The sequence below is a fragment of the Nerophis lumbriciformis genome, linkage group LG19 (assembly GCF_033978685.3).
Source record: "Nerophis lumbriciformis linkage group LG19, RoL_Nlum_v2.1, whole genome shotgun sequence".
Taxonomy (NCBI): Eukaryota; Metazoa; Chordata; class Actinopteri; order Syngnathiformes; family Syngnathidae; genus Nerophis; species Nerophis lumbriciformis.
The window spans coordinates 30,104,125-30,121,624 of NC_084566.2; the positions used below are offsets into that span (position 1 = coordinate 30,104,125).

Below are 17,500 nucleotides of genomic sequence, written 5' to 3' on the forward strand. Positions count from 1 at the left end.
CACTTGTGTGCGCGTATGTCGGTGTGTGTGTGTGTGTGTGTGTGTGTGTGTGTGTGTGTGTGTGTGTGTGTGTGTGTGGCTGGCCAGGTTTGGCGGTAAACACTCCCAGTTTAGCGCATCTGCAAGCGGTGTAACGTTTGTTGATGCACGCAGATTTGCGCTTCATCGCCATGTGATGATTCCCCCCCTCAGGGTTGGTCCCGGCATGTGCGAGTTAAAAGTGCAGGTGGAGCTCATGTGTCTCCAGGGGTGGAGCAGGTATAGAGGCAGGCTGGTGTTGCCATATTGCAGTGCCCCCCCTCGCAGCCTCAAGCCCCCCCTGCGCTGGCTGACAAGTGCGCGGATGTATTATTGATGGACGTTTTGTTATGATAGCGGAGGTGTATTTTTCACCTGCATCATTCATTCATATCAGGGAGAGTTTGGGTGGAGAGCAATGTTGCTAAGGTAAAAATGCAGATTATTGTGCTGCACGTCAACTTGCCTTCAAATGCATGCAGAACTTTGTGTAGCAAAAAAAAAAAAAAATTGACCTTTGTCTGCTGTTGCTATGCAAGTTTTTTTGTTTTTTTGCTGTTTTGAGGTCAGACGCTCCTTTTTTTTTTTTTTGCAATAATAGGTTGGATTTTCAGATAACTTGGTTGGGCGTGCATTGACCCTTAAAGTGCACGTGCACATTTTTTTTTTTAGGCGTAACAAAGTTGTGTGACCCAATGCGGTTCTGGAAGGTGTTCTCTGCAGAGTGCTTCAAGCTATAGGAGAACCTCCAAGGTCTAATAAAATGTTCCAGGCTGCTGCTCCACCTCCAGTTTTTCCCCCCTCATAGAAAACTATAGGGGTGTCTTGATGCAACTTTTTTTTTTCTTTTTTTTTTTTACTGCATACCATCCCAATATTGGAGCCTTGGTTATTGATCGATATGATATCAAGCCTATACGTTATTTTATTACGGAATTTTAGAAAAGGTTTCATCAAGTAAAATTTGTATAACAGAGAGGTACGTTTTGCAAAACCCTAACCTATTTATTAGGGATGTCCGATAATGGCTCTTTGCCATCCATCCATCCATTTTCTACCGCTTATTCCCTTTGGGGTCGCGGGGGGCGCTGGAGCCTATCTCAGCTACAATCGCCAATATTCCGATATTGTCCAACTCTTTAATTACCGATACCGATATCAACCGATATATACAGTCGTGGAATTAACACATTATTATGCCTAATTTGGACAACCAGGTATGGTGAAGATAAGGTACTTTTAAAAAAAATTTATAAAATAAAATAAGATAAATAAATTAAAAACATTTTCTTGAATAAAAAATAAAGTAAAACAATATAGAACAGTTACATTGAAACTAGTAATTAATGAAAATGAGTCAAATTAACTGTTAGAGGTTAGTACTATTAGTGGACCAGCAGCACGCACAATCATGTGTGCTTACGGACTGTATCCCTTGCAGACTGTATTGATATATATTGATATATAATGTAGGAACCAGAATATTAATAACAGAAAGAAACAACCCTTTTGTGTGAATGGGGGAGGAATGTTTTTTGGGTTGGTGCACTAATTTTAAGTGTATCTTGTGTTTTTTATGTTGATTTAATTAAAAAACAAAAAACAAAAACAAAAAAAAACGATACCGATAATAAAAAAACCGATACCGATCATTTCCGATATTACATTTTAACACATTTATCGGCCGATATCGGACATCTCTTCTATTTATTATTAACTGTTTGGAATCCATCCATCCATCCATTTCTACCGCTTGTCCCTTTCGGGGTCGCGGAGGGGAGGCGCGGGGGGGCTGGAGCCTATCTCAGCTGCATTCGGGCGGAAGGCGGCGTACGCCCTGGACAAGTCGCCACCTCATCACAGGGCCAACACGGATAGACAACATTCACACACTCGGGACCATTTAGTGTTGCCAATCAACCTATCCCCAGGTGCATGTCTTTGGAGGTGGGAGGGGCCTATCCCCAGGTGCATGTCTTTGGATTGTGAAGTGAATTATATTTATGTAGCGCTTTTCTCTAGAGACTCATAGTGAAACCCAATGTCTAAGTTACATCTTTAAACCAGTGTGGGTGGCACTGGGAGTTTTTTTTCCCATCCATCCATCCATTTTCTACCGCTTGTCCCTTTTTGGGTCGCGGGGGGTGCTGGAGCCTATCTCAGCTGCATTCGGGCGGAAGGCGGGGTACGCCCTGGACAAGTCGCCACCTCATCACAGGGCCAACACAGATAGACAACATTCACACACTTGGGACCATTTAGTGTTGCCAATCAACCTATCCCCAGGTGCATGTTTTTGGAGGTGGGAGGGGCCTATCCCCAGGTGCATGTCTTTGGATTGTGAAGTGAATTATATTTATGTAGCGCTTTTCTCTAGTGACTCAAAGCGCTTTACAGAGTGAAACCCAATATCTAAGTTACATTTAAACCAGTGTGGGTGGCACTGGGAGCGGGTGGGTTAAGTGTCTTGCCCAAGGACACAACGGCAGAAGCGGGGATCGAACCTGGAACCCTCAGGTTGCTGGCACGGCCACTCTACTACCCGAGCTATACCGCCCCAAAATTGGAAAAAATTAACATATGTTGTCTTTAAATACATTTTTTTTTCAATGTTTATTTTATTTTTTTTCCCATCCATCCATCCATCCATTTCCTACCGCTTGTCCCTTTTGGGGTCGCGGGGGGTGCTGGAGCCTATATATTTTTTTTGCGTCATTTCGTGGCCACAATAGGTAATTAAGTTTAAGACACAGTAGGTTGAATGACGCAGACACGTTTGATACTGGATATCTTCTAATACAGTGTTTTTCAACCACTAGTGTACCGTGAGATGTTGTTTGGTGTGCCGTGGGAAATTATGCAATTTCACCTAATTGAGGTGGCGACTTGTCCAGGGTGTACCCTGCCTTCCGCCCGATTGTAGCTGAGATAGGCTCCAGCGCCCCCCGCGATCCCGAAGGGAATAAGCGTTAGAAAATGGATGGATGGATGGTCGGAAAAATATTTTTTTGTGTCATTGTAGAGTGTCTGTGCTGTCTGGAGATCAGCAGAGTAACCATGTAATACTCTCCCGTACCAGTAGGTGGCAGCAGCTTTGTAAGCCTATTTTGAAAAAAGAGAATTAATGATGGTTATGGTTTTGAAGTCATTATCGAACAATTGCATCAGGTATTTGATGAGAACGACTTTATATTGTCTATATAGGCTATTAGGTTTAGTACATTTTCTCCTGGTGGTGTCTGTCATGTAGTGGTTACTCGGGTCACAGGACATTGTAAGGGGAACTTAAGGGCGGGGGACACAGGATATGATGACATGTGTTGTGTTTTGGACACCTGGAAGTGGAAAAAGTAAGAGCGGGGATTAAAAGGCAGAAAAAGACAATAAGCTTTCTTTCGGTGCATTATTAAGCTTAGATTGCTAATAAGTAGAGATGTCCGATATTGGCTTTTTTGCCGATATTCCGATATTGTCCAACTCTTAATTACCGATTCCGACATCAACCGATACCGATATATACAGTCGTGGAATTAACACATTATTATGCCTAATTTTGTTGTGATGCCCCGCTGGATGCATTAAGCAATGTAACAAGGTTTTCCCAAAATAAATCAACTCAAGTTATGGAAAAAAATGCCAACATGGCACTGCCATATTTATTATTGAAGTCACAAAGTACTTTTTTTTTTTAACATGCCTCAAAACAGCAGCTTGGAATTTGGTACATGCTCTCCCTGAGAGAGCATGAGGAGGTTGAGGTGGGCGGGGTTGAGGTTGGGGGGGTAGGGGGTGAGCGGGGGGTGTATATTGTAGCGTCCCGGAAGAGTTAGTGCTGCAAGGGGTTCTGGGTATTTGTTCTGTTGTGTTTATGTTGTGTTACGGTGCGGATGTTCTCCCGAAATGTGTTTGTCATTCTTGTTTGGTGTGGGTTCACAGTGTGGCGCATATTTGTAACAGTGTTAAAGTTGTTTATACGGCCACCCTCAGTGTGACCTGTATGGCTGTTATAAATAAATAAATAAATGGGTTGTACTTGTATAGCGCTTTTCTACCTTCAAGGTACTCAAAGCGCTTTGACACTACTTCCACATTTACCCATTCACACACACATTCACACACTGATGGAGGGAGCTGCCATGCAAGGCGCTAACCAGCACCCATCAGGAGCAAGGGTGAAGTGTCTTGCTCAGGACACAACGGACATGACGAGGTTGGTACTAGGTGGGGATTGAACCAGGGACCCTCGGGTCGCGCACGGCCATTCTTCCACTGCGCCACGCCGTTGACCAAGTATGCATGGCATTCACTTGTGTGTGTGAAAAGCCGTAGATATTATGTGACTGGGTTTATTGGCGCTCTGTACTTCTCCCTACGTCCGTGTACACAGCGGCGTTTTAAAAAGTCATGAATTTTACTTTTTGAAACCGATACCGATAATTTTGAAACCGATACCGATAATTTCCGATATTACATTTTAAAGCATTTATCGGCCGATAATATCGGCAGTCCGATATTATCTGACATCCCTACTTGTAAATTTAACCATTAGTATGTGTCTGAATACTGAATGTGTAAGTGCATTTATAAATGTCTAAGGCCTAGGTGTCTAAGTCAAGGCCCGAGGGCCAAATCCGGCCCGTGAATGAATTATCTATGGTCAAACGATATGACACTTTTTTCTCTAAATGTGGCCCCCCAAATCAAAATAATTGCCCAGGCCTGTTCTAAGGTCTAATTCACACTGCGGGTCAATTCCAATTTGTTTGCTGCATATGATATAGCTATGATATTTGATTGGTATTAGAACCGGCCCGCAGGCCACAGCCGTCTGCTGCCGTTTTGCACGCACCAATACTCCATCAGTGATGGCACTAGGAATGTTCAAAATGGGGTCCCAGGCACCCAATCAAGTCATAAAAATGGGGTCCCACAATACATTTTTGGGGTCCCACTGATTGCGCCGGCACGCAAAGGCAGTGCCTTTAAGGTTTATTGGCGCTCTGTACTTCTCCCTACGTCCGTGTACACAGCGGCGTTTTAAAAAGTCATACATTTTACTTTTTGAAACCGATACGATAATTTCCGATATTATATTTTAAAGCATTTATCGGCCGATAATATCGGACATCTCTAGTTACAAGTGAAAATTGACGTGGTGTGCCTCAGGGGTTTGAATTGTGACCACTGACATAGTACAATCCACACTTTGAACATGTGCCAATCTGTACTTTTCGTGAACTGTTTCAAACACGCCAGTGCTAGAGTTTCAGCAAAATCAGACCCGACGCTTATTGTCATGGTTACCATGACAACCAAGCTGGACAGAGCCTCTACCAGTCTCGTGTACTTTATTTAGTTGAGCGGAAATGTACTCTACATTGATTTTGCTTATCCTGCGCAAACAAATGCCATTAACGTTTGGGACTTTCAGATCGAATGTTGTTGTCGGGTTCAAACACTGATGACATCTATTAAAACAAATGAGAAGCAAGGAATCATGCACAGACGGAGTTACATTTTGCTCAATTGAGGAGACACGTTATTTGGGCTGTGTTCTAGTTACAGATCCAAACTACGTTCTAAAAGTCCAGCCTGTGTGCTTCCTCTATTTATTTGGGAGGTCCCTGGTTACATCACTGAAGCTGTCACTGAGGGAAGGGGGTAATCTCGACTATTCCAGTTAGACCCAATATATGATTATACAAAAATGCAAATGTATTGACGCTGGTGATATCGCCTTGTCTCTGCTCTGTCTGCGTCACGGCGGTGTTCGGCCTTGGCAGTCAGCAGGCCGTTCCTGGACACAAACACTGATACCAGACTGGCTTGGAATCTTTTGGATTGCCAGCTTTGCACAGACAAAGAAAAATACCACTTCAGCACAATTGACAATAATTATAGCAACGGCCCTTAAGCAAGTTGTGTGATAATATATACATCATTATTCTAACAGTTGGTCTCAAAATAAGTCTTACTTGGTTACCGAGTACTTGTTCTATCAGGTAATGTTTGTGTGGCAATGCATCAAGGCTTTTCAAAATAAAAGAGAAAAGGAGACCAACGTTGACTAAAGAAGCGTCAATGTTCAAAAAAATCAACACACAGGTTTTCGCTGGTAAACCGTTCGAAAAAAGGTTTGACGATGACCGACTCGTACAAAAACGAAACCATTTTTCCCGTAAAGATAATTTACATTAAAGCCAATTAATGTGTTCCAGAGACCCCAAAAAATATGAATACAAATCACAGTTTATAAAGAGTAATTTTAGTTTTACATGCAGAAAAAAATGTAATATATAGTAGTACCTCAGGATATGAGTTTTAATTGGGTCTGTGACGCGACTCATACCTTGAAAATGTCATGATCCGTGGCCCGGATCATGTTTTTGGTATTTTCGGTTAGTTTTGGACTCCCTCAGTTGCTGTTTTGTGCACCCTTGAGTTTGTTTTAGTTACCATGGTTGCTTATTATTTTCACCTGCCTCTAATTGGTGTTCGGGACGCTCACCTGTTCCCCGAGCACTAATCAGAGGCATTATTTAAGTCTGCCTTTGCCGGTCAGTCGGCCTGGCTTTATTGTTTGCTTCTTACCACAGTTACGTGAGTATTTCTTATCTCTAGTCTATGCCAAGTGTTAGCTTTAGCTTCGAGTGTGATCGGCACGTTGTCCCTTCGGCTTGTTTTCTGTTTTTATGATTCTTTGATTTTTTTCGAGAATAAATCATGTTCCTACCTGCACGTCCTGTCCGGAGTGGTCCGTTTGCATCCCGGGGGAACGAACCCCGCAGTAAGCTGCGACCCCCCCCACTTGACAGAAAAATGTGTAATGGGAAAAAGCATCACCCACTAAAATTGATTTAAACAGTGCAATTTTAACATGCAACATGTCTTTAAAATAGAAAAACAAACTTTTACATAACTATAAAAAACATTACAATTAAATGTAGTACGAACATCTACAGTAGTTTGATAAAGTAATATAATAATAATGTACAGCGTTTACCTTGAAAAGTGAACTTTTACAGTATCTACTGTTTCTCTGTCAAATACACCATCAGCAGTTTCTCCACATGATGATGGATAAATGTCGGCCATTTAGATATTATTTTTACATCCTAGGCTGGCGTTGTCAACTCATTGTACCTCAGTGTGGTGCAGACTAGCTGCTTCACCATGTTAGCTCGCGAATTGCTTTTGATTGATTGATTGATTGATTGAGACTTTTATTAGTAGATTGCACAGTACAGTACATATTCTGTGCAATTGACCACCAAATAATAACACCCTAATAAGTTTTTCAACTTGTTTAAGTCAACTTGTTTATATCTCTATTCATGATACGGATAAATACTATCATCGTAATACAGTCATCATGCTGTCATGTTTTTGATGATTTCCTTCTTTAATTCAACGAATATCACCCACTTCTTCTTCTCAGCAAGGTCATTAACACTCGCTTTTTTTCCCCCTTCCCACGCTTGGAAAAAACAAACTTGTGTCAATCTCGAGCTAAAAGCCAATGCCAGCGAGTAAGATCGAATATTTTGGTCGGATCGTACGGTGTTTTATTGTGACATTTACTAAAGTTAAAGTACCAATGATTGTCACACACACATTAGGTGTGGCTAAATAATTCTCTGCATTTGACCCATCACCCTTAATCACCCCCTGGGAGGTGAGGGGAGCAGTGAGCAGCAGTGGTGGCCGCGCCCGGGAATCGGTTTTGGTGATTTAACCCCCAATTCCAACCCTTGATGCTGAGGTAATGGGTCCCATTTTTATAGTCTTTGGTATGACTCGGCCGGGGTTTGAACTCACAACCTACCGATCTCAGGGCTGACACACTAACCCAGTGTTTTTCAACCACTGTACCGTGGCACACTAGTGTGCCGTGAAATAAATAGATAGATAGATACAGTCTGGTGTGCCGTGGGAGATTATCTAATTTCACCTATTTGGGTTTAAAATATTTTTTGCAAACCAGTAATTATAGTCTGCAAATGATGTGTTGTTGTTGAGTGTCAGTGCTGTCTAGAGCTCGGCAGAGTAACCGTGTAATACTCTTCCATATCAGTAGGTGGCAGCAGGTAGCTAATTGCTTTGTAGATGTCGGAAACAGCGGTAGGCAGGGTGCAGGTAAAAAGGTAACTAATGCTTAAACCAAAAATAAACAAAAGGTGAGTGCCCCTAAGAAAAGGCATTGAAGCTTAGGGAAGGCTATGCAGAACGAAACTAAAACTGAACTGGCTACAAAGTAAACAAAAACGGAATGCTGGACGACAGCAAAGACTTACTGTGGAGCAAAGACGGCGTCCACAATGTACATCCGAACATGACATGACAATCAACAATGTCCCCATAAAGAAAAATAAAACTAACAGAAATATTCTTGATTGCTAAAACAAAGTAGATGCGGAAAATATCGCTCAAAGGAAGACATGAAACTGCTACAGGAAAATACCAAAAAAAAAGAAAAAGCCACCAAAATAGGAGCGCAAGACAAGAACTAAAACACTACACACAGGAAAACAAAAAAGTCCAAATAAGTCAGGGCGTGATGTGACAGGTGGTGACAGTACACCTACTTTGAGACAAGAGCTATAGTGATGCATGCTTGGTTATGGTTTAAAGTCATATCCAACAATTGCGACAACAACTTTTTACTGTCAACTTTTTTTAATGATTTCTGCTGGTGGTGTGCCTCTGGATTTTTTCAATGCAAAAAATGTGCCTTGGCTCAAAAAAGGTTGAAAAACACCGCTCTAACCACTAGGCCACTGAGTAGGTTGCTACTCCAACTAGCAGCGGGGAGGCTCGTAACACTCATTTCTACTTGCAACCTAAAACATAATTAGTCGAGAGACAGCTTGTATCCCCAAAAATCTCGTAAACTGAGCCGAGTTACCGCTGTATACTGTAAATAAATGAACGATTATCACTTTAACCTTTTATTGAAGACGCCTGTTGGCGCCCGGACGGACTGGGGAGGAGAGGAAAAGAGAGGTACCTTCACTGCAAAAAGTCAGTGTTCAAAAACAAGAATAAAAATACAAAAATGAGGGGTATTTTATTTGAAGTACCGGTAAGCAAAATTATCTGCCAATGGAACAAGAAAATTTGGCTTGTCAAGACTTTCCAAAACAAGTCAAATTAGCTAACCTCAATGAACCCAAAAATACCTTAAAATAAGTATATTCTCACTAATAACAAGTGCACTTTTCTTGGTAGAAAAAAAAAGAGACCTTTTTGCTCAATATGTTGAAAAATATTCTTAAATGAAGTAAATGCTAGTGCCATTATCTTGACATAATGATATGCGCTCGGCATTACATTTCTTGAAACCAGCAAACTTATACTAAAAACTAATTTATTGTTTTTAATGGAAAGGCAACAAGGCAACCGCTTGTTACTCTCGGGGTCTCCTAGCCGCTCAGGCAAATCATATGCTCTAAAAATGCATTTTTCCATCTATAACATGACATCATCGCGCCAAGTGCGTGCTCTTTCAGTCAATTAGTGCGCATATATACATATATAATTTTTTTTTATTGTAATTTTGAAGAATTTATCTGAATGTGCATGAACTATTTCTGTTTAAAATTGTTAGAAATGTCACATGTTAAATGTTTAGATATGAACTGTCAGTTTACTGTACTGTGCCAACTGTACTACTATATGAGTACATGTTTTCTATTGTTTCATTGAAAATAAAACCGCAAAGTCCATTTGGCTGTCATCTGTTTTAATTATGAGACACAATTGTGTCAAAGTCATGATTTTTTTTTTCATGCTTGAAGTAAGAAATTATTACTTTGAAAAAGTAGTTTTATACTTGTGAGTGTTGATGACACAGCTTTGCATCAGTTGATATCCTAGTTTCAAGCATGTTTTACTCAATATACCGGTAGGTCATAAAATCTCAGCAACAAGCTGTAATATCTTACTGAGATCATTTAGGACCAAAACCCTTAAAACAAGTAAAACACTCTAACATACAATTTGCTTAGTGAGAAGAATGATCTTCTCAGACAGAAAATAAGCAAATATCACCCTTATTTGAGATATTTCATCTTACTTAGATTTCAGTTTTTGCAGTGTTGGTCTTCTTTCTCAAATTCAGAACTGTTTCTCACCTTCATTTTCCAAGTGCTGGTTCTCGCAACTTTCTTTGGCCCCATTGTGGGTTATTTTGTACTCAATAACCAGTCATTAACAGGCGATTGTTTGTTCATGTACTACAATCTGCGTAATGATACTCGCGATACAGTACATTATACTTTATTATCCCACTTAGAGAATATTGTCTTGGACTCAGTAACTGTGCCATAAATGCCTTAATAGCCACAATGACAGCAAACATGAATTGATTAACGTGGACCCCGACTTAAACAAGTTGAAAAACTTATTGGGGTGTTACCATTTAGTGGTCAATTGTACAGAATATGTACTTCACTGTGCAACCTACTAATAAAAGTCTCAATCAATCAACAGTACAGCAACAGTTATACCATCTCAACAATGACAGGTATTGCACAAATCCTAAATTAGGGGTGTCCAAATTACGGCCCGGGGGCACCGGCGTCTTCAGTCTGGCCTGCGAGACGTCGCAAGTTAAATAAAAATCCTGGATCTGGGGTGTGTCTTGAGTTAAATTTGAATTAGCTGCCAATGTTTGCTGAATATCTGTTCACACGTCGTGGACTAATGTCAGTAAACCTGGTTGTTGACCATGAGTTTTATTTTGACGTTTCTGGAGCTCAGTGTTACTTTTATATGCGCAAAACAAAATAATCTTCCCCCACTCATGGTGCATATAAACCATAACCAACACCAGAAATTCAACTTACATGGGGACTGATTTGCTAAAGGTTTGTGTGTACTAAAACATGTGCAAACTTGATAGCACGCGCAAAGCTGATCTACCGTATTTTTTCATAGTATAAGTCGCTCCTGAGTATAAGTCGCACCGGCCGAAAATGCATAATAAAGAAGGAAAAAAACATATATAAGTCGCACTGGAGTATATGTCGCATTTTTGGGGGACATTTTTCGTCAGTCCCTTTTAGGGATGTCCCGATCCAGTTTTTTGCACTTCCGATCCGATACCGATATTGTTTTTGCACTTCCGATCCGATACCGATACTGACCGATACCGATACTGACCGATACTGGCCTATCCGAGCATGTATTAAAGTTTAAAGTTATTTAGCCTACTTAGTTGTCAGAATCATGTTGAAAAGGGTTTTAGTACTCTTGATAACAACTCGCCAGCTGAATTAGGGGAGTTTGAATAATACACAATGGTTGGTAACAAGAAACTGACCTGTTTATTCAAGGATAAACACGAAATAGACAAAATTATACATGACAAACAGAAATGGCATCATTGAAACAAGGGCTGGGCGATATGGCCTTTTTTTAATATTGCGATATTTTAAGGCCATATTGCGATATTTTGCCTTAGCCTTGAATGAACACTTGATGCATATAATCACAGCAGTATGATGATTCTATGTGTTTTGATTGATTGATTGAGACTTTTATTAGTAGGTTGCACAGTGAAGTACATATTCCGTACAATTGACCACTAAATGGTAACACCCCAATAAATTTTTCAACAAGTCGGGGTCCACTTAAATTGATTCATGATACAGATATATACTATCAGATATATACTATTGTCACGTTCAAACACAGGACATCTATTAAACAAGACAAAAAGGCAAGGAATCAAACAGAGACAGAATTCAATTTGGACTCAATTGAGGAGAGACGGCTTCAACCTGTAACCTCTTACAGTGTCTTAGCACGCTCTGACGAAGAAGGTCTTCGTCTCCTCTTTTAATTCAGATGTTCCATGTTCACGCACCAACATATGTCACAGCAGGAATTGGGAGTATGTAAAACAGTCATTGTTTTCGGTCGCCTTGAAGTCCAAGAAGAGGACTTCTCGGGCTTGGGCTCTTCCTGGATCCAGCTGGGGCAGGTGTTGGAGGACAATGGACAACCCCTCCCGTCTCCTGTCCACAGCAACTTCAAGAGGGCAGCGGGTCGTAAATAGCGTTGACCAAAAAGTTGGAAGAGAGTTTGGGTACCACTTCAAAGAGAGTTCGTTTAACACTTCAAAGAGAGTTCCTCCGGGAGTTGAGCACATCCTGCCATCTGTCCGTGCTGAAATCACAGTGGCGCCTCACGAGCCCTCCTCCTCCCGTTAGGCCTCCAAAGACAGCACCCACAATACCACATTTCTTTTGTGATAACTTACAAACAATTATTCCAACAACTATCATCATAATACAGTCATCACACAAGATAATCACATTCAATCAATCAATCAATCAATAAATCAATGTTTATTTATATAGCCCTAAATCACAAGTGTCTCAGAGGGCTGCACAAGCCACAACGACATCCTCGGTACAAAGCCCACATAAGGGCAAGGAAAAACTCACCCCAGTGGGACGTCGATGATCATTGAATTATTTACATTATTTATAATCCAGGGTGTGGAGGTGGGCGCTGGATGTAAGTGTCAAAAAGACAGCCAAAAGAGTTTGATATGAGAATAAATCTAAAGTTAAAATATAGGGTAGAAATGCATCCATTTGCAGGAAATGTAGTCTTGATTTTCAACATTTTCTTTCAAGGCTTGCATGTCTACATTAAAACATTCCTCTTCATACTGCATTAATATATGCTACTTTAAAACTTTCATGCAGAGAAGGAAATCACAACTAAAAAAATCACAAATTTTTTCATACAGTGTTGATCTGGAAATTTTTGCCTCTGCATTTTGATGGGGTGGACGTGTGGCACCGAATGGAGATAAGCGTCTCGACAGAAGTTATAATATTTGAACAATGATGACGAAAACTGTTTTCTTTGTCGTGTCCGTGTGTCGAAAATTGTTATACGCTTATTTTTTTATTTGATTTTGTGCGTGGCATATAATTGCTATGCGCAGAGGACATTTAAACTGTGCGCAATTGCACAGGCGCGCACCTTAGAGAGGACGTTGGTCACATGGCTGCGCTAGCATCACAACTAATGTTAGCCATGCTGCTACCTCTCTGCTCGGGGTGGACGTATACGTATGTGACGTATGACGTGACAGTATGTGACGTATGTCGTGACAGTATGTGACGTGTGTAAGAAGGTGCGCTTGCTGTCTGTGAGAGGGAGACACAGAAAAGAGTGAGAAGAGCCTGTCGTGTAATGCCAGCAGCTAAAAGCAACTGCGTGAGAATCCACAGACCTGTGGATGTGTTGAAGGTGTGCTGGAAAATGCGGAACGGAAATTAGGGAGCAGCAGAAAAGTGGAATGTACTATTTAAATAGGTGCGTTGGAAAACACGGGGCAGAGTTTTTTTTTTTAACTGGATCTGGATCGGCATTTTCCCATGCCTTGCCGATACGTTTTTTTTGCAAATATCGGCGGCCGATCCAATCCAGATATCGGATCGGGACATCCCTAGTCCCTTTACAAGTTTCTCACTTACTCCAAACTTTCTTTTAAATGCTCGATTGTCGTTTTCTGCTGCATATTTCACTACTTCCAGCTTGTAACCTGCAGTATATGATTTCCTTTTCGGTGCCATTTTTGTTCAGCCCTTCTCAGTTTTTATAAGTTACCGCCAATGTTGAAATGATCAATTTTCATGGGTACGGAAGTAGTAGCAGGTAGCATCTTTTTTTTCACAATGCACTTCTGCCATGACCCGCCCCCGCCAAAATTTGTTGGTTGACGTGTGTGTGTGTGTGTGTGTGTGTGTGTGTGTGTGTGTGTGTGTGTGTGTGTGTGTGTGTGTGTGTGTGTGTGTGTGTGTGTGTGTGTGAGACGATTGCTGATATACGCCTAGTCTCTTACGTAAATGAGATAAATAATAGTATTTGATATTTTACGGTAATGTGTTAATAATTTCACACATAAGTCGCTCCTGAGTATAAATCGCACCCCCGGCCAAACTATGAAAAAAACTGCGATTTATAATCCGAAAAATACGGTACTAAACGCGTGCAAAGTGGATTTGCTTCCGTACAGTGAGTATAATCCACACTGCAAAAACTGAAATCTAAGTAAGATTAAATACCTCAAATAAGGGTGATATTTGCTTATTTTCTGTCTGATAAGATAATTCTTGTCACTAAGCAGATTTTATGTTAGAGTGTTTTACTTGTTTTAAGGGTTTTGGGCTGAAATTATCTCAGTAAGATATTACAGGTTGTTGCTGAGATTTTATCAATCAATCAATCAATCAATCAATCAATGTTTATTTATATAACCCTAAATCACAAGTGTCTCAAAGGGCTGCACAAGCCACAACGACATCCTCGGTACAGAGCCCACATAAGGGCAAGGAAAAACTCACCCCAGTGGGACGTCTGTGTGAATGATATATGACCTAAAGTAAAACATGCTTGAAATTAGAATATCAAGTGTTGCAAAGCTGTGTCATCAACACTCACAAGTACAAAACTACTTTTTTAAAGTAATAATTTCTTACTTCAAGCATGAAAAAAAAAATCATGATGTCGAGTGCATATCATTATGTCAAGATAATGGCACTAGCATTTACATATTTAAGAATATTTTTCAACATATAGAGCAAAAAGGTAAAAAAAAAATGTTTCTACCAAGAAAAGTGCACTTGTTATTAGTGAGAATATACTTATTTTAAGGTATTTATGGTGAGGTTAGCAAATTTGACTTGTTTTGGAAAGTCTTGACAAGCCGAATTTTCTTGTTCTATTGGCAGATAATTTTGCTTAGTTCAAGTAAAAGACCCCTCATTTTTGTATTTTTTTTTCTTGTTTTTGAACACTGACTTTTTGCAGTGCATTTTGTGTCTCTGTCTTCATTTATATGCAAAATGTATGCTAATCATCAAAACGGCCACAAAACTGAGAGGAGAAGAAACAAATATAATTATTTTAAGCACGCGCAATGTGATTTATCAACAATCGTCACCGTTTTGCGAGCACTATTTTGTGTTTTTATTTAGCACGTGTCCAAAGGACGTGCAAAATGACAGTTCCACGCAGGATTGGTGCTCGCTCTGCACAGACGGACGTGTCGACACTTTGGACTGCCAGAAATATCAATCAATCAATCAATCAATGTTTATTTATATATCCCTAAATCACAAGTGTCTCAAAGGGCTGCACAAGCCACAACGACATCCTCGGTACAAATAAAAAAACATTAGACATATCGTCTATTCAGCAATTTCCTTTTATAATTTTAATTGCTGCTGGATGACTTATGTTGCTAATTAAAACAAATTAAAACAAATTTGTTTTAGTGTCTTTTGGCGTTTTTATTAATGTTTAATTATTTATTTTAATTTAGGAAATATATTACTAGAATATATCTCCGACATGAAAATATGTCTTCCATTGTGCATTTTTTTGCATTTAAGACATTCCAAATGTCGGAATGCCCTGGTGATGCGATCCTGAACCTCGCGCACATAATTAAGTTTCAGTGGGCATTAGTGTTGTCCTGATACCAATATTTTGGTACTGGTACCAGTACCAAAATGTATTTCGATACTTTTCAGTACTTTTCGATACATTTCTAAATAAAGGGGACTACAAAAAATGGCATTAATGGCTTTATTTTCACACAAAAATCTTACGGTACATTAAACAAATGTTTATTATTGCAAGTTTTTCCTTAAAATAAAATAGTGAACATACAAGACAACGTGTCTTTTAGTAGTAAGTAAGCAAACAAAGGCTCCTAATCAGTCTGCTGACGTATGCAGTAACATATTTGTCAGGTTTAAGCACCGAACTATCTATTAAACAGGACAAGAAGCAAGGAATTAAGCAGAGACAGATTAAATTTTTTACTCATGAGGAGAAACGCATGGGGCTGCACACTCAGTTACAGTCTCCCACCACGCTCTGAGGTACAACCCCCGCACCTCCCATTTTATTCAGGAGTTCCCTAGTTACATCGCCGAGGCTGCTTCTAAAGGGAGGGGACACATATTAGGCAAGCAGCTCAGTAGACTCAATACGTGATTATTCAGAATGGAAAAGTGCTGAGCCTCGAGATTTCGCCCGTTGAGGTACTCGAGGTCGTCCTTGGCTGTTAGCAGGCTGAAAAACACAAACAGCGGCAGCGAGGCACTCCTACCTTGCAGTGGAAGATAACAAGTTATGTGCCTTTTAGCATAAGAGTTGTGTGTTAACTTATATATAATTATTCTAACAATATCGTGTCATTTTCCATTCTATTATTTTGTCAACATTATTAAGGACAAGTGGTAGAAAATGAATTATTAATCTACTTGTTCATTTACTGTTAATATCTGCTTACTTCCTCTTTTAACATGTTCTATCTACACTTCTGTTAAAATGTAATAATCACTTATTCTTCTGTTGTTTGGATGCTTTACATTAGTTTTGGATGATACCACACATTTGGGTATCAATACGATACCAAGTCGTTACAGGCTCATACATTGGTCATATTCATACATTCATTCATATTTCGGTACTTTTCAGAGGCGGTATAGTACCGAATATGATTCATTAGTATCGCGGTACTATACTAATAATGGTATACCGTACAACCCTAATGGGCATATTTCTGTTGTCGAGATTACAGGGATGTAACGGTATTTTAGATACTGCGGTATTTCGGTTTCAAAGTCTTCACAATAATGCTGTGACGCGTAATGTATCAAAAAAAAAACTTAAGTTTGTAGTTTTTCTTCAAGCGCTTTAGCGTTGGCCGGGTCTGAAAATGAACCACATCTCCCAGAATCCGGGGCACCAAGGTGGAAAAGTGGAGACATTTTCAGAAAAATGTAACCAAAATCCATCCATAAGTGTTCGAGTTATGTTGCTAACAAACACACAAACAAACCCTGGCGAAAACATAACATATTTGGCGGAGGTAAGAAAGTCTGCATTCTGCAAAGCAAAATCCCGCCACTCTTTCGTCTTGAGCGTTTCCAAGGCGACACAGAGCGGTGCGTAGCCTATCCACCTGCACTCGGGTGGAAGGCAGTGTACACCTTAGACTGGACTACTGCAACGCACTACTTGTCGGGATCCCGAGCAAGAACAACCAGAAGCTGCAATACATACAAAATAGTGCTGCGAGGATCCTGATGAGAGTGCAGAAATACCACCACATCACACCAATTCTCAAATCCCTTCACTGGCTTCCTGTTCCACTCAGGCTTGAATACAAAGTCTCCCTACTAACCCACCAGTGCCTCCACGGAAATGCCCCCCTTTACCTCAAATAACTACTCACCCCCAAATACTCCACACGACACCTCCGCTCTGGACAGGCTAACCTCCTCCAACCTCCGAGGACAAAGCTACGAACTTTCTGCTCCGCCGCTCCCAGTCTGTGGAATGCTCTCCCTGACCACCTGAGGGCACCACAGACTGTGAATGCTTTTAAAAAAAGGCTTAAAAACCCTTCTTTTTTAAAAAAAAATCCTTTTTATAGATGTAT

The 17,500-nt window shown here is 40.4% G+C and overlaps 1 protein-coding gene across 1 annotated transcript in view; it reads left to right on the forward strand.

The window, feature by feature from the left end:
- The window catches only part of jcadb (junctional cadherin 5 associated b), a 36,620-nt gene that overhangs the window by 242 nt on the left and 18,878 nt on the right, over positions 1-17,500 (forward strand). The window lies entirely within an intron of this gene.